This window comes from Halictus rubicundus, chromosome 3 (assembly GCF_050948215.1).
Source record: "Halictus rubicundus isolate RS-2024b chromosome 3, iyHalRubi1_principal, whole genome shotgun sequence".
Lineage (NCBI taxonomy): Eukaryota > Metazoa > Arthropoda > Insecta > Hymenoptera > Halictidae > Halictus > Halictus rubicundus.
Window position 1 is genome coordinate 20074298 of NC_135151.1, and position 22453 is coordinate 20096750.

General features: G+C 45.0%; 1 long non-coding RNA gene across 1 annotated transcript in view; it reads right to left on the bottom strand.

Moving 5' to 3' along the window:
- Positions 1 to 6284, bottom strand: part of LOC143352926 (uncharacterized) — an 83385-nt gene extending 77101 nt beyond the window's left edge. Inside the window, exons 1-2 of the long non-coding RNA XR_013082020.1 lie at positions 5680 to 6284; positions 118 to 406 (exon numbers count right to left, since the gene is read on the bottom strand). This is a non-coding gene — a long non-coding RNA (uncharacterized LOC143352926). The remainder of the gene's footprint in view (positions 1 to 117; positions 407 to 5679) is intronic.
- Positions 6285 to 22453: the final 16169 nt, after the last annotated feature.

Genomic DNA, 22453 nt, shown 5'->3' on the forward strand with positions numbered 1-22453 from the left:
CCTGTGTATCGCGCGCGCGCGAGCGCGTACACGTACGCACGCCCCGCCAACAATGTTGTTGATAGCGGTGTACAGGGACAAAGAGATAATGAAAGACACCGGAAACCGTGTACCCACCGCCAACGAAATCCAAACTGTGAAACAGCTTTCGCGTGCGAGGATAATTCACGTACGGGGTCCTTCCTTTAGCGCACGGATAATTGCTTGCTATTATCAACGACCGGCTACGGCCATGCGATATCGAGCGTGAAACTGCGTGAACGAATTCGGACCGCGTGCATAGCAGAATGTTTCCACGGCTGTGTGCACAGGCGCTTCCTTTCCGAGCTCCTCTCAACCACGCCGGTCGTCTTCGTGTCCTTTGTGACCGGTATCCGACCGGGGGCAATTTTCACTCGGGGAATTTCTGGAAAACGAGAAACAAACATTCGAGAGACCGTTTATAACGTTATTAACTCAATTGCGTTGCGCGTTTAGCTCCCGCCGCGTATACGAAACGGTGGAAGAAATTCAGCCCGCGCAAACATTGAACACCGCAGATAAATTCGAAATTAGCCGCCGCGCCGCGGTTTATTAAATTCATTAAAATTTTCCGTTGCGCCGTGCCCTAAAAATAAACTGCAATCGTTACATCCGCGCGCCATCCTCGCCCACACAGAAAGCATCGCACGTTTGCGCGTTGTACGTGTGCAACCGAGGAAAACCTTTTCACCACTGATTTTCGAAGCAAATATTTGGTCCGTGCAAATACAATCAAATGATAATAATATTATTCTATCAACAATAATATTATAATTAATAATAATATTTTCTTCACATAAACTTCAGCGATTCTACTGAAGCGACGTTCCATATCATTAGTGCATTCGCATTAATTCGTGCCAGGTGAAAATCGATTCTCTATGTCGCGCAGGACACGACGAAATGCTCAGGTTATAGAAAAAATTCTTTTTTTCTTCTGATTCAGAATACCTGGGGTATTTATTTCAGATTTTCCAATATTTACTATCTGGTGTAAATAAAAGATTGTAAGAAATATAGTACTTTACTAGAAGTAGACTACTGGTACTTTACTAGCAGTAATACTTAATCTAGTAGTCTACTTTTACGTGTACTTAACACTAGATTTACGGGACCCGTCAAAATGACGGATTCTAATATTTTTAATTCACGAATATTGAGATTGCAAACATGAGGAATTATTTGTATTCATTTATTGTTCCCCTCAGGGTTACAATCCCATTACATCACATCTCCTTCAACTCGCAAAATCGCAGACCACTAAATACACACACAGAGAGAGAGAGAGAGAGAGAGAGAGAGAGAGAGAGAGAGAGAGAGAGAGAGAGAGCTACTGTCACTTTTCAATATAATAAGTATAATAAAATAATAAAAACGGACATAAAAATGTACAATAACAATATATAAAAATAAAATAAAATAAAACAAACATAACGCTCGCCGTAACGCCCACGAGGAATTATTTAACAAATTGATTTCTCTAGGTGTATATCATTAAAAAAATGGATACAGATTTTGATAGATATATTCATGTTATTTTTACAAGGAAATGTAAAATAGTCATTTTTAGTGCTCCGTAAACCTAGTGTTAATATTAGGGTTAGCCATACAGTGTATTTTACAGTTTTCGGTAAAGCAGCCTGTGTTCAAAAGTACAATTTTTTTTACAACCCTGTAATAAAATGGCGACGTCCGTACCTTCCGAGGATCAATTTTAGATTTGAAAATAATTGATTACTTATGGGTCCCCCAAATACTTGGAAGCATTTACTTGTTTCACTACCCATTCCGAAATATCAGTCGCCCCGATATTCAACGTTCCCAGCTAATTCTGTTCTCCGATTCTTCCGGTTGGAGCGGTGCGGCAAGAGAATCGTCGCGTCGGCGAGGACGGTCCAATTATTGTGGCACGAAAGATAATTGGACGTCCCCGGCCCGAAAAGACGTTCAAAGCAGCCGGCCTTAAATCTGCCGTCTCGTTATTACGAGGCCGTTTCTCGCGATCAAATGTTCACGCGATCGAACCGACGGTACACGACCAGCCACGGTTCGCACGGACAAAATTCCCCGTCGACAGTGGTAAACAAATTGTACCGTCGCAAAAATCAGCGCGTATCGAATTTTTGAAAGCGCGAATATTCCCCGTACGGATTGCGCATTTCGCATTGCTGGAATTCGAATTTCACGATCGGAGGATTTCGACCCGAGCAAATTGATATGTTCGGACTGCAGGAAACAGCCTGCGTCACGTTATTATCGGGCTTTACACGGAAACCAACTCTTGAAAAAAAACCGATTTTCGAACTTCAGTATTTGAACAAAAACCGACAAAATACAACCTAAAGAATATTCAGTTCGTTTAATAGGAGCTACAAAAACATAACCAAACATACGCAGTAAGAAAGAAATCAAAAGGAGAACTACAGTAACGAAAATGCAAATAATTTTTCAATTTTCTCTAACATACAGGGTGAGTCACCTAACGTTTGCACCTCAAATATCTTTGTTGTTTCTAAAGATACGTAAAATATGGTAAAGACAAAGTTGAATGGTACATTGGGGCTGACACGATGCAAAAAAAATGTTGTTTTTATGTCATTTTTTTTTAGAGATATCAAGGTCACCTTTTAAAATGGAACCACCCTTCTTTAAACACCTACAGTGATAGTCCCTTTCATTAGGAATTCAGTGACTTTATTATTCCAAGGTCATTCAAGGTCAAGGACAGAAAAAACGTTACAGAAAGGCCTTACAGAAAAGACCTTAGTATGTTTACTTTAACTACGACCATAGTATGTTTACTATTTACTACAAGTCTCAACCGTGATAAACGTATTCTGCTTTCATTCTAAATCTTATACGTTTTTTCTGTCCTTGACCTTGAATGACCTTGGAATAATAAAGTCACTGAATTCTTAATGAAAGGGACTATCATTGTAGGCGTTTAAAAAGGGGTGATTCCATTTTAAAAGGTGACCTTGATATCTCTAAAAAAAAATGACATAAAAACAACATTTTTTTTGCATCATGTCAGCCCCATTGTACCATTCAACTTTGTCTTTACCATATTTTACGTATCTTTAGAAACAACAAAGATATTTGAGGTGCAAACGTTAGGTGACTCACCCTGTATATGGAAATACGAAAATATAAATTTTGATTTGCTGTTTTTCATTCATTTGTTTTCGGCCACGTGGAATACCATAACAGAATGCGTGAGTGGTTGGAGCGTGAACGGTTGTCACGGAATAATTGTGAAATTTTCACATATTAATTCGTTTCACGCGAGCATCGGAGTTTTACAAAATCCAAGTGCATAAACCGGTTTTTCAAACCCGACAGTGTTATTAATGCAACGTTAAAAGTGCACGGCAGTAATTGTTCGAAATCGTTGGGCGCACCTGCGTACAGGCATAAAACCGAGAATTTAACTTTCGAAAATTCGCCGACAGTGGTTGCGCAGCCCCTCCCTGAATGCGCAACGCATTGTCTCCGTCATGTCTGTCTTCTGTCGTCGAATGTGCCGCAAGCGAGGTTTCACCGACGAGCGTGCACTGCTTCGGAACCTCCGGAAAAGTTAATGTTCCTCGTCGCCGGGATAGGAAAACGTTAATGTGTCAGTGCGACTAGGGCAACATGCCTGCGAGCATCTCATTAGTTGCACACTCCTCGCTCAGCCCTAAACTTGTACGACATCGCTGTACTTATAGAAAAAGGGCCCGGTAATACGACTATCGAAATTCTATCGCTTTCAGCCGCAATCTCCGCGTCCCCGTCTTTCTTTCTCGTTCCCGTTTATCGCCATTGTTTTAGCCCATTGTCTTACAATTCAATTCCAGGCTTTCAGATTAGAACACGATGCAGTGAATTCTCGATATATGTCAACAACACGGGTCTTGCCAGCGTCGTGTATCGTCCAGGACACATTCTCGGCGTCCGTGGCCTCTCGAGCTTCGTGGCCCCTCACGTGGTATGCCCCGCGGTAGTGGGGAGAATTCCGCGACGTTTATCATCCAAGCCTTGGCGACATATACAGAGGAGTCACTGTATTTCGTTTTGTCTGAGGTGTATGTTGCTTTAAAATTAATGTGAAATGGTTAAATTACCATTTTTAGGTGGCCTCCTTCAGCTGAGACACCCTGTATATGGTAATTTACGATGGAAAGTTAAAAATAATTAAGTTTGGCACGCGCGAAACCCACGAGGTCTCCTAAGAGACGATCGAGTAAGGGAAAATAGGTTAATTTGAACCGGTTTGTAGTTGAATCCAATTTGGGATTCCTAGTTAATTTATATCAACGACGTTACCATCTTTTTGCAAAGTACCTAGCTCAATTGGATCGAACGGTGAATTTACAGTTAATTATTATGTACCAATAATGCTGAAAATATTTCTCGTTTCTCGAACGACGCGACAATTCGATTTCGAAACATTTATAATTGAGTTGCGGATAACAGTGCAAATTGTAAAATTAATTTTTTGAGGATCGGGAATTCAGTGTTCGAATACTTTGCGAATCCACTGTAAATAAAAATAGACACCTCAAAAATGATAAAAATGGGGGGAGAGAATAAAATGATGTGAAAAACGAAGTCAAGTTGAGAATAGGGTTCAGAGTGTGCGTGAATATACTATAGATTAAAAAGCTGGAACACGATATTTATAATGAAAGGATAATGTGAAGAAACAGAATAAGCATGCTACATTTAAATTTATGTCTGTATCTTAATGAGGGCGCAGTAAATACTCTTATTACGTAGAAGCTGACCGTTTTAATCATATTTTTATGGGCAAGAAGTAATATTAAATTCGCGTTCATTAAAATTCAACTGCAGCTCGTAATTGCGTTACCATAATAAGTCCAAATATAGTACGGTCCACTGATATTTCAAACATCGTACTACTGTAACAGGCCCAAATGCGGTAAGGTCTACTAACATTTAAAATATCGTATGCACTAACCGCGATTTATCGCCCGGGCGAACGGTTAATTCGAAATGGAGTTTCAATTCGGTGCGAATTAGTTGCTGCATCAAAGCAGCGCGGTACATTCGACGCACACGGAAAACCGCGAAACAAAAATCGAGTGGAAAACAATGTCTATAATGGAAGTCTCGTTGAAATTTTGAAAATAATATTATTTCCATGGACGCGAGCGTTCTGTTTGGAAACACTTGAAGCCACTCCCCGACATTTTCAAAAACCGTTCAATATTTGGCCTCGTCTTTGCTCAAAGCTTTTTCCCCGGACGCATTAGCGATCCATTTAATTAAATTCGGCTGAAGCTCAAGCAGGCAAATCATGTTAATAGGAATAATTCCTGCGTCTCTTTGTCCCGGGAACCGACCGCAACGGTCGGGTACAAAACGTCATGAAAGATCCAACTTAACCCTATCTTTGGAACATTAAAATTTCATATTAGACATAGAACTCTCAGCTCGAAGCTGCATTCACATGTATACGTTGGGTTTACAACGTGAATACTCTCTCTCTCTATTCCTTTCTCTTCCTCGGTCGCATGCGTTCGCGCGCGAGTAACACATGCCGAAGAAAAGTTCTATTTCGAGCAATGTCGCAAAGTTTTCGAACTGCCGGAGAGATGTCGCGTCGCGTAGCGGCCGCTACATAGGAAAAAGTTAAACGAGATGTTTTCTCGCCATTATTTGCAGACGTCGCGATACCGTAATTGGAGAAGTTGTCGTTAGAATTCTCAGCCCGTCCGTCGTCACGGAGGCGCGTAATGTTCAAATTACACGGTCGACCTGTAAATTAGAGGACACCCGGTAGGCGCCCGCCGGTGGAACTCGATAACAAGCACCGATCGTTCCCTTCCGATTTCATCGCCTTAACCGTCGATGGGCTGATGTATGTCGGAGACATGTAAAATGTCGAGCTGAAAAGAGACGAGCGCGAAAACGAGGACTCTTTTCTGCCGTTCTCCTTCGAAGATTTATTTCTCGTGGCCGGTAACAGTAGGAGGGGGGGAAGGAAAAGAAAAAAGCGGTTGAATAGGAACTGCGAGCTAGCGTTCGTCATTAGTCGGCGTTACGGTTTTCAGATGAGTCACGGCCCGAGATACTTGTAACGGTAAAAAGGGCTACCCATATTCTGGCCACAGTTGAAAATATCCGGTGTAGAATGGTCGCTCGATGATGTTGCCGATGCTATCTGCACAGGCGCCGTTCGCACAATTAGAGCCGAAGGTCTTGTTACTTGTCGCCCTGCGCGATAGAAGTCACAGTCGTCGTCGTCGCCGGGGATATTCACGATTGCCCGGCCCGGTACTGAGAATCACTCGACATGCATCGGACACGTCACTGCACGTCATGCCCGGCAATAAATTCTCAGGATAGTCGGTAATCTACATTTCGTGGTTTCGTTTCGCCGTGCCGCCGCGCCGCGTCGCTGCGAAAAAACACGTCTTTGCCGCTAATCGCTCCGACCGAAATTACACCTTCTCGATCATCATGCCTGTATCCACCTTCCGGGAAAGAAACACCTCCCAACCACAGACAAAAACCTACATGTCAGGTCCTACATGTTTACATACAGTGGATTTTCCAGAACACTATGATTTACGAAGAAACACTAACACTATGATACACAGCGTAATTCACCCAACGGTTTGTATCTCAAATATCTTTGTTCTTTTCAAAGATACATTAAATGTCTGCAGGACAAAGTTAATTGGTTTGACGGGGCTCGCACAATACCATAGACATTATTGTTTGACATTGTTTTCAGAGATTAGAGTCACCTTAATTTCTTAAAATGGAGCCATCGTGTTTTTTAAAACAGCCACGATGATAGCTACTTTCGTTGGGACTTCAGTGACTATAATTACTCGAGGTTACTCAAGGCCACAGACAGAGGAAACGTATCAAGACATGTAATTTGAATGCTTAACGCGTTACATTCTGCTGTACCTACACTGCTAATGTGTAATCGCAAGTTATCACATCAACCTAATGTTGAGTGAAAAGAAAAACCATGTTATGTCGGCCATCGTCCACATTGAAGGGGTGAAAACAGCCCTGAAGGTAGAGGGTCAAAAGCATATTTTTTACGAATTACGTTGCAACTTAATGTTGTTAGTGAATCACCGGTAATTTTAGGTTATGATCGATCGTCTCCTATTTAAGAACAGGGATCTGCGGACAAAGATAGGCCATTTGAGCAGCAAGATGAGCTAGATTCTTCGCGTTAGTGTGCCGCCTCGGAGAACCAAAAACTGGCCGACTTCGTTCCTTTCACGGGGCTAAATTGCAACCGTAATCCCCTATCGCGCGAGAAACTCGGCTGTGAGCAATTTCGCGAACAACGAGGGCTCATTGTGAGTTAGAGCCGGGTTAGAGGGTTCTCCTGAATGGCGCGCCGGTGTACATATAGAGTTCGCGAATTGTGAGGGCGCAGGGCTGAACGAAATCACGATTATGCGGCGGAAAGCTGGTTACGGAATGCAGTATGACTCAGCGATCGAGCAATAATTAAAATCACCGGTTGCTCGCGAGGATCGCGGCGCACGCACGACAGATGCGAGTAATATCGTCCGCGCGTCGCGCAAGAAAAGAAAATCGTTGCTCAGGATGGGAGACCGATCGGCATTCCTATCCCCCTCGATCTTCTTGGAAACTTCCTCAGCATGCGAGGTTGCAGCTGCGACGCAAGTTGGCAACCAGTGTGATGCAACTCCTGATGCAACCTGAATGGTTCTAGGGTCGCGACGAACCATATAAAGTACGGAATTAGTGTGAAAAATCGCCCCGGCTGATTAACAAACGAACGTGTCCGCCGGTTTTTGCCGATCACCGAGATCGAAAGATCTTTCTTTGGGTACGAGCAACATTGTCGTACTTGGAACTGAACGTTCTACAATCGCATTCAAATGCAGTAGAACCTCACTTATGCACGCGGGTCAAGGCAGTTCGGGTAATCGACGATAATAGAGGTTCATGAAACGATGAATATTCTAACTCTGTTACATTTAATTTACTGGTTACAGCTACTGGTTACATCAGTTACATTACAAAATACCAGCAAGAAGATATATATTTAATAAAGGAGTTATTACCACTATTGAACGGATCGCAGAAGATGAAGACAAGGAGAAGATGAATACAAGAAGAAGCAGACAAGGCCGCTAGAAAAGGCCTATTGCCGAAAGCGATCAGCGTACCATCCGAAGACGTCGCGAAATTTATCGGGCACAAAATATTTGAGAAATGAGAGAAGAAATGGACTGCCATAAACTCTACGAAACCACGCAAAATAACAGTGCTGCATTCCAGTTTTCTCCCTGAGTTAGCATACAATAGAAGAGACCAAATCAAATTATTCAGGCCGTACAAGACTGACACGTAAATTCCTCCTGCAAAATGAAACTCCGACGCGATGTGAATTCTGCAACCTGCCACTCACAGTCCGGTACACGATTCTAAAATCCATAAAATTAGACGAGAAAGAATCAAAATTCCCAAAGGAACCTGCCGGAATTCAGAACACGGAAGGTGAAATGTAAATGCAACGACATAGTCGTCGTCAATGGCAATCGATGCGACGTTAAAGAGCGAAAGAAGAAGAGCAGTTACTCGACGGATATTAGAGATGATTTTCTTGATGCCTCGTATGGAACGTCCGCCAACTCATAAATTATTCCATTAAACGCCTGCAACCGAAAACCGCTTGGCATTAGTTGTAGGCGTTCCAAGCTCCGCCGCAGCGCAAAATCTAATTCGAATCTGAACGCATCACCGGACGAACACTTCTTGCAAGATACGTTTACAAACTCCCTCCGCCGCTGCAACCACAGCGTCGGTGGATGCAACAGTTGCAGTCGGGGACGCGTGTGCATGTCGTGCACACAGTGTTCCAGAAAGCGAGTCGACGCTACGCGACCGCGACCGAGCGAATCGCGTGCTCCGGGTCTATTAAAGTATTACTGTCGCTCGCCCGGAGCTAACTTTTCCGAACGACAGCACGGCTAGCATCCTTTCGGCTCAACATGGACAAATAGAACTACTCGTCCGAGTCCTCTTCTGCGAGGCACGAACGTCCTTTCAGCCGACCTTCCCACCGTGGTAGGCCGGAGCCGATAGTTGCCGCCGCGACTGGAATCAAGGTCAACGAACGATATTGCCAACCAGCTTCGTGCCACCACCGGCTTATTTCTTTATTTCTTTTTCTTTATCCACTTTAACGCTATTAATTGTTTTTTGCGCTCGGTTGGAAGACCAATGGTGCCCGGTACCTCCTTCTGAACTTTTAATTCAGTCTCCGATGGAACAAGTGTATCCCGAGCAATTACGCTTTTCCAATTTCTTCCGAAGAATCTTCGCAGCCCGCGCTGACGCTCGTAGCCAGTGCGCTGCTTGGCGAAGACAGTTTAAATTAAAGAAGTTCCCGGTGATTTCTTAATCGACAACCCTCGATCCCGCGACTCGTTTAATTAACGTCGCGGTTGTATTCGGAAGCCATTTCGTTCGCCCTTCGTCGACGAAAAGTTGTGGATTCGCTCGGTTTCAACCGTTCATAGAAAAACCTACGCGCATTAATCTAACGTGTTTTTATTGCAGAGCTTCGTTTGCCGTAGAAGCGGTCTGGTTTGCATCCGGAGCCAATATTTCGGGACAAACGATGCCGGAGGGTTATCAGAGCGAGGCGTGGCCTCGCTGCCCTCAATCCTCGCGGCGGAGTCGCCGGATTAGGGGAATCCGAGAGGAAAAAGTTGCCCTCTCTCTGCCGGTACCGGATTAAGTCGCGCGACAGAGACGAAACGCGTCACGTGACCGGGCCATGGCGGAAGCGTGGGGGAATAGGGCCGCAGGAGGGGAGACAAGACTTGATCGAGCGACTCTGGCCCGCGGAGCCACGGAAGTGCCCCACAGAGCAATCTGTGCCCCGCGGCAAGTGGACCGTTTCCTGGTTCCGGTTGGACAGAGACGCACGAATCCCCGGAGCCGAACCGTTAATGACCAACGACTCGCCCAGTCGACGATTATTCGACAAAACCTTGCGCCTCGCAAACTGTTTTGTGTTCTCGGGCGCGCTCGTTCTCGCCCCGATTATAATGTTCGTCTACGCACGGACCGAGAAAATGATCGTCTCGACGCCGCAAAATGTCGGGCCCGTTAACTGGACGGCGCGCTAAGAATCGGGGCCCCGCCGGCGATAGCAGATGAAACGCATTAAATTATACGGTTTCGTGGGACAAGAAAGGGGGACCGAGGCTCGAGCGTTTCTTACCGGACGACGCCGCGCGGCGGTTCGGCTCCTGAAAGTAAAGGAGACCGGCGTAACGAAACGACATCTTTCTGCTAATAATCAGCAGCGCGAGCCTGAAAATCTTGTAAAGGGAGCGGCGTCAATTATTGCCGTGGCTGCGGGCGAAAAAAGGAATGGACGGTCGATCTCGAGAAACAAGGTCGACTTAGACACCTTCAGATTGGTTCGCTTCAATTTGTCCTTTCTGTCAACTGTGCCCTTGTCGGACTTCAATCGCTTATTCCCATAGCGTAGATAACAAGTTGCACGCATACGAGCTAACGCATTTGCATCATAAGGAAATGTGAAAAGAAGGCCTTTATCACCAAACTTTTTTTTTTACTATATTTAACACTAGGTTTACGGAGCACTAAAAATTACTATTTTACATTTCCTTATAAAAATAACATGAGTATATCTATAAAAATCCGTAGCCATTTTTTTAATGATATATACCTAGAGAAATCAATTTGTTAAACAATTCCTCATGGATCCATGTGTGCAATCTCAATATTCGTGAATTAAAGATATTAGAATCCGTCATTTTGACGGGTCCCGTAAATCTAGTGTTAAGTACAAAAATGACTGCAAGTAAAAGAACTTCATATTTCAGCATTACAAGACAAAATTTACCGTCCCCGAACACGTACCGAAGTTACTAACAAACATTTCATAATTTCCTGGCTGAAGGTGACGTGTAGGTCAACATATTGCACCTCGTTGGATTCGTTTTTTGATCAGCTATAAGACTGTTGTAGTGAAAATATGCAGTCCCATTTAAAACAAATACGATGACCTTGAAGTCTCGAAAAAATTACCTTGAGAAAAAGATTCGGCCCATCAACGTATTGGCGCCTTCGAATATATTTTCTCCCCCTGCCATCTTTTCTGTCATACAGAATAAGCGATACATTTAAGGTGGTCAAGTTAGGTGAAATACTCGGTATACGCTAATGATGCTATGGTTAATTTACTTGGCACGTATAAAAATTACCGAGCGCAGTATAAATCTGCCCGAACGAATCAGCAGATGTTCGTACCTGCAAAGAAGTTTTTTGATTCTCTTATTAAATTCCGAAAGCATGACCTCAAAACACATTGTGAAAGTGGAATCCCCCCTTCAAGATGGCGGGAGCCGTATTGATTGAGAACCTGCTCAACGATTTCTATCGCTGTTCATCTCGGCGATAACGATGCATTAAAATTGCTGATCATAGTGTAAACCTGTACGATCGAATCTGCAGAGTTCCATGCACAGTCGTTTTTTCACTCTCTTTTTAAATTCCGAAAGCATGACCTTAAAACACGATTGTGAAAGCGGAATGCCCCCTACCCCTTCAAGATGGCCGAAAGCCAAGCCGATGGCCAGGATACAGTACGTATCTCATCAAGCGTCCCAGATCGAGTGGCAAGGAAAGAGAAAGAAATTTCATTCGAGCGATCCCTGATATTCGGCCAGGAAACCGTAACATACGATCTCGTTGCGATACGGTATCTCAGCCCTGTCGATATCAGGTGTCTAAGCTCTCGACCACTTTCTGGATGGTACATGGGCGTCATCCCTTCGTCCCTGCGCGTATCTTCTTTCCCGTTGCCCTCGACCAATTCCCAGCCGGCTGCTTTTCCCTACCCCTTTTCCTTCAATCTTTCCTCCCTGTTTCCTGGCGGGCTTGCAAAGGGGCCCGGTGAGTTGACAAAACTTTCGAGCCGTCGATCGATTCGAAACTCGGCGGAGGAAATTCCGCGGTGGAATTGCTTTCGGGATTTTTCTTCGTCTCATTACGAGTTCGAGGGCTGTCGTAGAGACTTGATCGAACGACGTTGCAGCGCGTTGTCGAAGGATCACGACTCTGGCGGTAGCCTCGAATGTTTAGATTTCGATTTCAATTTGGTTCCCTTATTGCAGGAAGCGTTTCCACAGTCGAGTTGGCAAGGATGGTCAGGCTGAACTTTGAGCGCGCCCCCCAGGTTCCCAAAGCCGGCAGCCATCCGGCGCGGCGATAAACACCTGACAAGTTCGCGTGGGCACGACAAGGTAATTAGCAGCGGATGTCGGCGTAACGAGAGGCCAACAGAGAGGCAAGAAAGATATCCCGTAGAAAAAGAAAAGGTATCCCAGATAGGAAAAGGCTAACGCTCCGGCCGGGCCGGTGCACAGGCCAATTTGAAAGGGAAGAGAGGCGAACGGTCCCCGCGGAGTGGAACTACGGAGACATAATTCTCGGGCTTGCCAGCGGAAGACGTTGCCACGGTTGAGCGACACTGCCGGTCCGGATGACTGGCCGGTTAAGTTGAAATACCGGTCCCATCCTAGCCCCGGCTAGTCCAGCACCGACTATCGTGCTCCGATAGCCGTTCCAGCTTCCGTGAAGCTTCAGGCACGAGCAACTCCCTTTTACCTGCGAGTTGAGCAAGAATCGGACGGGTCCGGGGCAAGGGGAGAGGAAGCTGGTAACCAGGCGTAGGGTAGAGAAAGGCGAGGGAACAGGAGGAGAGACAGAGAGAACGGAAGAGGGGAGCTGGAGAGCCCTTAGCGGCCTCGCGAACCACTTTTCTCTCGGCATAGATGCACTCTTGCCTATCCGACTTCGGCCGGTTTCGTGGCCGCTCGTGAACCTTCGGGCACGCGAGAACCACGCGCATCAAGGTCGCGGCCGTCTACCTTTCCCCGACGGCAAGTGCATGCATTGTGCTGCTACGTCGTCGCTGCCCGTTGCAGCCGAGGCGACTGCCCGTCTTTATTTCCAGGATCGGATCACCGGACTCACCCGAGGTCCTCGCTCCAAATGTCGTTGCCCCACCTTCAACCTGTCTCCTCCAGTCCCCAAACAGATTCGTATCGGTTAACGTAATGCCCCTTGTCAACAGGGCCCGCAACAAGGCCCCCCTACGCCTGAGAATCCTCAAAACCATCCATTTCGAGAAAACGGTGCATTCTCGGCGCGCGAATTCCATCTCGGATCAACGCACAGGTGTCAATTAACTCTTTGGGGCTAGGTGGGTTAAAAACTATCCCCTCTTTTGCTTAGCTTTCTATGCACGGTGGGATATATTTTAACCCACCTCGAAAAGTTGAAGTTACTCATAGTCATACAGTTTAATATTTTGTTTAAAGTTTTTCAATCAGTTGGCAATGCTATGCACCAATGGTAAATGCGTAAAACAAATTTATGCAAATCAAAACGCATCAGTAAGTTGTGTGTGCTGCTGTGATTAAGGTTGGCGCATTGTGTGACGCAGTGAATTCGCAAAATTCTGTGCAACTCAGGTTTTTATTTTCTTTAAAAGCGTGTGCCTCAAAGAGTTCAGTATTTTAACCCCCCCTACTCGGTGCTCTTTGAACTCCAAACCCAAGACATAGGTTATACATTGATTTCTCTATATATACCTTACTCGATCGTCTCTTAGGAGACCTCGTGGGTTTCGCGGGCGCCAAACTTAATTATTTTTAACTTTTGTAAATTAACATATACAGGGTGTCCCAGCTGAAGGAGGCCACCTAAAAATGGTAATCTAGCCATTTTACATTAATTTTAAAGCAACACAAACCTCAGACAAAACGAAATACAGTGATCCCTCTATACAGGGTGCGGCGCGAATTAGTCCCCACGATTTTTCACCTCCTTCGGATGGTCGGACAGAAAAATGTTTCTTACCAAAGTTAATCGGTATCTAACCGACAAGAATTTACCTCCAAATGCGAGGCGTTGCTATTGCGTACCGTCGAAATATTTCAAATATTCTGGCAATTGATTTATGGCGATATCATCTTTCAAGGTCATCTGAAAGTCATTGCATAGCAGGTCGTTGAATTCGTTTCGACGTCGCCTACAATATTATCAAGTTAAAAATACCCAGTTCCATTAAAAGATATGACAGCGACCTTGATTTTTTGTTGAAAATCGATTTTCTTTTAAATTTAAACTATTGCAATTTCTTGTCGGTTAAATGCTGATTAACTTTGGTACGAAACATTTTTCTGTCCGACCATCCGAAGGGGCTGAAAAATCGTGGGGACTAATTCGCGCCGCACCATGTATATGTCGCCAAGACCTGGACGATAAACGTCGCGGAATTATCCCCACTACCGCGGGGTATACCCCGTAAAGGGCCACGAGGCTCGAGAGGTCTTGAGGTATGTCTCTTGGACGATAGACGACCCGTGTGGATGACAAATATCGAGAATTGACGCGAAGCGAAACTGTCGGACGACCATTGCTTTCTCGAAACATTGGCGCATGTCGCAGCGTCGTAAAGGCGCATCCGAACGTGTTCGTGGAATGTCGCGGCGACTCGCTAATCGGCGGCGTTAGTGTCTTTTCGATAATGCGATTGGCCGGGCCGTGAGGTCCCATCGCAGGAACGTCTGGAAAGGTCGGGACGGCGCGCGCTAAGAACGGCGGGCGTTAACGTGAAAAATTAGTGCGGCCATTAACAAACTTCTGTCGGCCTCGGGCGCGAAGCAGCGCTGAAAATGGCCGGCCGTAAAAATTCTTTACGGCCGGCCGCGTAAAATATCATTGCGCGGGCATGTTTATGCACGGCGTAGGCGCCGCGAATAAACGGTCCCGCGATATCCGATGGTTGCACTTCAGACTGTCGATATCAATCCTCTTTGTATTCCGTCTATCTATGCTCGCCGCAGTAAAAGTTTTCAGTATCCATCTCCGTCTCGAATAAAATTCGATGATGAACAATACCGGCGGAAATGGCGGTGCGGGGCCGAAGGAAACCTGCTGACTTTTACTCTGCCCCGGCGCGCGGAAAGAAAGCATAAAATCGATCCGTGTAAAGATCGCATTTCGTTCTTGAAGAGCGAGAGGCGTGCGTTCTTCACGTGCGGCCCTGGCCGCAAGGTGAAGCCAGGCAACGGCAGCCAGGCTCCGCGCATCGAGGGAGCTCGGTCCAGAACTAATCGTCAAAATACAAGCGGACCAACCGAGCCACCTGCTCGATTTGAAAGGGTACCAGTCTCCCCATAATGCATCGGCAAGAGGAGGACGCGTGAGGAAAGGGTCGGGGAGCAACGGAGAAGGGAATAGGGTACGCTCATATCGCAGAAAATTACCGAAGAAGTCGGGTGCCGCGCGCTGCGCTGCGCTGGCAGCATTGCACGCACACCGGCGCAGAGCATTGCGGTGCGTTGCTCGCATTATTAAGGTCGCCGCACACAAGACAGGCAAGATGCCGAAGTTGGGCGTCTAAAATCGTCACCCATAAGGACTGAGCCTGTCCGCAGGTCACTTGAGAGGCGCTCGAGGTGCTCGCAACAAAGGCCAAGTGCCGAAAATCGTCAACGTGCACTCGGAACGCCATCTGGAAGCGATAAGACGTTCATAGTTATGGGCCCAACCACGTCGGAAAATATTTCTGGCACGGAGACCATTCTTCGGCAAATTTCTAACCCCTGTTCTTGAATCTAGGCGCCCAAACAACTTCGACATCTTGCTTGTTTTTTTCTTTTTTTTTTTTTAAACAGGATTAACCAAGAAATTTAATCTGAGGGTTTGGGTGTTAAGGGGGCCGGCAGGCTTTTTTCTAGACATTTTACGTCTTAAATAAGTAAGTAACCAATTAAAAATGCATACCACCGTGTTTGTACATGTCTTCGCTATGTCTGTATAGAGCCCTTTTTTCGATACGAACACTAAATCTCGCGAAATTAAGAGAATCTCTCAGCGGCAGCCATCTTGTGACGTCATACTTGCTTCAGAATTCGAATTTTCTGCCGAATATTGTTAATTACTGCCCGATGAGGTAGAAATTCGAAATTTGGGCTCTATACAGACATAAATTGGACTTTTAGGAAACACAAGTGACCAATTTTAAACTGCTCATTGCAATATTGAAGCGATAGTTTGAAAAGGTTCCCATGCATAAGCATATGGATTTCAAACCCTGCCGGCCCCCTTAAAGGTACCTAGAGCAGAGTCTCTCTAACCTTTAAACATGAAGGGTATATCTGGTAGTCGATTGATAGGTTGTGTTTAGCGTGAGCTAACGTGAGGGTGAATTATAAGAAAATTTACAAAAAAACTTATAGAAAGAGCTTGCAAAGAGTTTGCAGCTTCAGGGTAAACAACTTGGGCGTCTTGCTTGTCTTGTGTGCGGCGACCTTTATACTCAACTCGTCCGTCTGGTATACACACCGGTGGAATTTTCTCTGCGCACGCGGCTCGCGAACGTACTCAGCCTCCGCCCGTGTATCGACGACGCATCAACACGGGAATGAATGCCCGTGGAAATCCACGAGACTTCGCGTATGTATCCAGATAACGGTAACTCGACATTAGAAACGTGATCGCGTTGAATTTAACGACGCTTAATAATAATACACCTGTGATCGTCTTAATCGTTTACACCGTGGAGCCATTAAACCGCGTTCCCAGTGTGTTTCGAACGGAAAAAAAAAGCGAGGCCGTAAACGTTCCCCATAGTCATCGGTGCGCTCCAGTTATTTTGGCGTTGCGTTGTACGTTCTCCAGTCCGTGCAGCCGGTATTACATGTCTGACTGTTAAATGTAATTGTCCGATGTAATCGAATCGATTTAGAGAACTCGCGCGAACACACGCGTTAACGATCATAATTAGACGAAAACATAATCGGCGCAGGTAAACCTCCGAGGAGGCTCGATCGAATCCCCTTTTGAACGAGCATTTTCATTTCCTTCTGTAGGAGAGATCGAGTTGTGCCCTTCGTGGGTGTCGTTGACCCACAGTGGTCGATAAGTATGAAAAATGGGACTGAAATTAAGAAAAGGTATTTTAGAAGTTGAAAGTTTGTTATGTAGTTTGATTTATTGATGAGAACTGTACGTCTTTTCACATTTTAATCTCATTTATAATTACAGAAATCTCTATAAATACATTTTTTCCCCCCTCGAAATCAGGCAAAACAGAGCAACGTGAAAAATCGCGATAACGACTTTATTGAATCGATGGCTATGTACATTTTTTTACGGTTTAATCTCATTCATAATTACAGAAATCTCGATAATCGGAAATGTTTGAAATTTTAACAATCACTTGGAATTGTTTAACACGTTCACTGCCATGGTACTTTTCAGGATTCCGGTGTAAAAATCCACTATAATTTAATCATCATCGCAAAAGACTGTTCTTCTCAAATAATTTATCATTCCATACGCGAATGTCGGCTCTTAATGCAAAAATATTGTTAATCATATTATGGCAAGTACACAAACTACGAATTATCTCGTAGTTGGCAGTGAACGTGTTAAAAACTGAAAATGTGCCTTGCAAGTAGTAAAATAATCAACAATTTATTTGGGTAACAGGTGCCATAGCATGAATACATGTATGAGACTTCTTTGGGATGTATTGGTACGAATTCGTCCACGTTGCATATAATTCAGTATTGATCACAGCAATAGCACAAAAATAGCTGCGGCTTCTTGCGGTTTGCAAACATGATTTCGGTGATAGAGAAGTACAGTGAATTCTCGATATGCATCACCGCATTATTATAATTAGGCTCAGTAAACCGAAAGAAGAATATGCAAGGCCCAATCTTTGCTGAAACACGAAAGTTTTAAACTTCCACATTTCATCCGCTTCAACATGATTATTCTTGCTCAAGGTCGTTTCAAGGTCAAAAAGGTGGTATCCACTAAATTCAGTTTTTTATTGTCTATCATGCTATCGTAAAAACAATATACTATTCCATTTAAAAAAACATCGTTGACCTTGAAATTTCATTAAAAAACACGACATAGAAAATGTTTTTCTTCACCATTATATTGCCACCTGCAATAGCGTCACTTTGTCCTCTGAAGTTTCCTGATAGGACTGTAAATACGAAAGATATTTAGGTGTTCCCATTTATGTGAAACACCCTGTATAAATGTTATATCTACTTTCTGACATGACTTTTTTCCACCTAAAATGGCCATTCGCGACACAGTGACCTATGGAGCTTCATGGCCCCTCACAGGGTCTACGGTAGTGGGGATAATTCCGCGACGTTTATCATCCAAGCCACGGCGACATATATAGAGAAATCACTGTATTGAGAATGCAAAATCGACTGGCATACATTCCGTGTTGTTTACCGTTTTTAGGACGCCACTCCCGCGGCTATGCCCTCATCGGATAAGCGGGATGCACTGAAATCTCGGCAGAAACACAGATGCGTGACGAATAGAAATTTTATGGTGTTTGTATACGGCCGGCGCGGCGTTCCACGGTGGAGCATCCTACGTGCCGGAGAGCGCGTATAGGGGCGGGCGGATAAACGATTTCCGGTAGCGTCTTTCCGGGCCCGGCTCGGCCCGGCCCGGCCCGGCCCGGAATTCCACGGCGCACGAACGCGGACCACCTGATAGGTGTACCACCCGGGGATTTTAAATGGATGCCGAAGGGAGCCGTACGTCGGGAATTAAATGGCAACTAGACGGAGACAGAGGCAGGACGGTAGCGTGAACGAAGAGGGGAACGAGGTGGCCAGGAGTTGGAGAGAAAACAGCAAGTTGCAACAGCTTGCCCATAGTTCAACCCCCGGTACAGTTCCGTGCTCGCCGTGAATTTCAATGCGGTTTACACGCCGAGCCATATTCTTCGAGCTGTAAATTGCCCGTCCGGGCGAATCACATTTGTTTCCGACCTGTCTATCTCTCTCTATCCACCCTGTGCAGCCGTCGTTCAGACTCCCCGGAGAGTTACCCTCGTCTCTCTATATACACACACACCTATGTGTATATATATATATTTTTTTTTTCTCTCGTCAAAATCAAGCAAAACAGATCAACGTGAAAAATCGCGATAACAAAATTGAATCGATGTCTATGCCCGGCTTGGCCAGCGTTTCCGCGATCGTTTGTTCCCACGAATTAAACTCCTTTGCCTTGGCGCGGCGCCCGTTACTAACTGTTATACGAGTGTAATTTCATTTATGTCACGGCAACCATAAGCCGCGTTGTTCGAGCACGTCGTAAACTTCCTTCGCACGGACACCGTGTTCCAAGCACCTTTGTGTCTTCCCTATCGCGACATCCATCCATACGTCCAGGCTGTACGGTCTGGTCGGGAGGGAGGCCATCATCCTCGATCCAACAAGATAATAACTTTGTTTTCTTTTTCAGCCGGCTGGTGGGAACAACTAATTCGCCTTGGCACCTTGGTTCCCTTGCGGTCGATGCCGAGCAAAACGACGTCTTCGGCCGGATAGGCCGTAGGAGAACAAGCGAGGAAAACGTACGACCGTAATATCGAGGATACCGTATAGATAGGGGATTGGGGGGGGGGGCGGGTGGTCTGCATATAAAAACCACTCCCATCGTATCGCGGAAAAAATTTAATTAAAACCGATAGCTCCCGCAGACCGCCACACTGTTACCCATATAAACCGGCGGAAGATGGAATCGTCGGACGGATCGGTCGGCGCGGCAGACCTGGTATTTGATATTTTCTGACCGCAAACATAAACTGCGTGTTTTCAGAAAATTTCCCCGGAGGACAGCCGGCGCCTGTGCGCCATCGCCCACGTGTAACCGTGTGCCTCTGTACGTATAGCCGTAATAGAGTATGGTTAATCGGGTGCTAAGCGAACGTGAGATCGACGCAGAAACTAGCGTGTAAGTTGCGTGTTCGTTTCTAATTGCCACGTCCATATCAGTTAGCACAATTAATGCGACCGGGTTGCGTGGGACTCGTCCGCGAATTGAATATTCGAAAGTATCGGCTTTTTCCGTGATGTTCACAGCGAACCAGTCCGAACGACATGTTGTACGCTGAATCATCCCTCGGAAATGGCAAATAGAATTAATTTCATACCTTTCCTGCCTGGTAAACAAACCAGGTAGCAACTATTTACTGATCTCGTTTGAAAAATGCAACCTACAGCAATTTCTACAAGAGCGTCACGACCAACGACGAAATGTTAACATATTCCCACCGGATGACGCGTACACGCGGCTTTAGATCCCTTTCATTTCCGCATTGAAATGATAGACAAAAAGTTAGAGATGGTTGAATGTATCTGCAGACGTGTTCTAATGTTTTACGAGTTAGACATATAAGATGGTTGAAAAAGTAGTAGTTCCTGTAACGTAACTTTGCAAAAATTCGTACAGTAACCAACAAAAGTCCGAGAAAATGGCTAAGTGGAATAAGAGCGTAAGACACGTCCACTATGGTCTTCCGCTTGGTCTTGTCTAGGTGAAAACAAATACAGGGACGAGCAAAAGTGTAAACACACTTCGCTGGTTTTACATAAAATGTGATAATACAACCTATTTTTCAATTGAATGAAAAAAGCTTAGGTAATTATAATTATATGGTGAATGTGACAAACAAAACATAACAGTTTATGTTAGATAATATTAAGAATATATATATAATATTTTACAAAAGTAAGGGTTTGAAGCAATGTTTGCAGTTTTGCACGTTTCATCAGAAACGGTTAAGATAGTACACAAATGCTAGGGAAATGAGATTGTCAGCAAACACTGATAGCCAACTGTAGTAAGACACGTTTAGTCTGGTGTTTACACAGTTTTTCTCCTATTTGAAAGTTAGTTGACACGCCTAAGTCAAGATGAAACCAGCAGATCAAAGAAACAGTGTCATTTCAATAAACAAAATATTAATTTAAAGCTTTATTTCGACGAGCACAATTCAAGTGAAAAACTGTAAAAATTGTTTCCAATCCCTATTTTCGATAAATATTCCGTATATAATTTAATATTAACGAAAATAAACTGCTGTGTTTTGTTTATTCTATTCACTTTGTAATTATTACTACCTAATCTTGATCATTCGATTGAAAAATAGGTTGTATTATCACGTTTTATGTAAAACTAGCGAAGTGTGTTTACACTTTTGCTCGTCACTGTATGTGTGATACAAAATCCGGTTAATATCCGACTGATTCGATTGAAAACATTAATTCTAAAATTCTTAATCCTTAGTTCTAGAAGATTAATAATAGTTCCATATTAATTCCAGAGTGCAGGCTAGAGGAGCGACACCATCGCTTGTTCGAGGGTGACACCGTGGAACGCGCAGGTTCCTGTAAATTTGATAGACCTTAAAGAAAAGTGGTTCTACCAGATGTTCGAATATTTAATCGAGTTCACCGCGTCGGTGTAGAATATCGAGCACGTCACGTGCTAGACACGCAAGAAATATATCATCGGCCGAACGGGTATGTGCCGAAGAATTACGGCGGTCCGCCGGTGCTTTTTTACGAGCGCGCGAAACAAGTTGAACTGGTGTTTTCCTTGGTTTTAACGGAGACTTTAATTTAAAGTTAACTTGTATACTGTGTCGGCGTCGTAACCTCGACGATAAATACGAGAACTAGTGGCGAGCGAAAGAAGAAGAAGAAGAAGAAGAAGAAGTAGAAGAAGAAGAAGGAGGAGAAGAAGGCACACAACCGGACGTGTGAGTCGTGAAAATGCAACGCGGGACTGTGAATATTTCAGGACAGTTCTTCCCGGTCTTCCCGGTTCTATGCAGAAATTTTTCCGCGGCGCCCGACGAAACTTCCCTGGCACGGTTCTCGCTCGGCGAAAATGAAGATAGCTCCCGGTGATTAATTAAAGCAACACCGTAGATTTATCTTGGATCCCGTTTTGAGCGAGCTCGACCCGCAAGAAAAATACAACTCCCGGGGAAACTGATTCGGAATGCTTGCGCGTCGCTGTTAAATAAAAGGTTCTGGGTCGCATTTATTACGGCACCGCGGCCTGTCTTCCGCGTATTATCCGTCTCGTATAACTGACACGTTGGAGAGAAAGAGGGGGGTTACAACGACGACGAATCGTCTGTTCGGTGTAGTTTCTAATACGTTTTCCCAGGGTGCTCGGCGCGCGAACAGCCGAAACGGGCCGTCGCAAATCCTAAATTACATCCTGCCTCTTAATGCCATACATTAAGCTTAAAGTTCGATATAATATAGTAATAGCTGTCTGTCCCGGGGCGAGGAACACCTACGAGCAACCACTCATTAGTTGTATACGAGATAAAATCCCAGATTGCGTGGCTTCGCTTCTGCATCGCGCCACCTCCATGTTTGTAACGGGACGAGCGGCACCGGGGAAAAAAGGTACCTCGAAATTTCATTGCTTCCTGAACGGTGCCGCCACGCGGTCAATTCCACTGCGAACACCGACACGCTCGATTATGCCCGCTACCTCTCGTAGTTTGCGA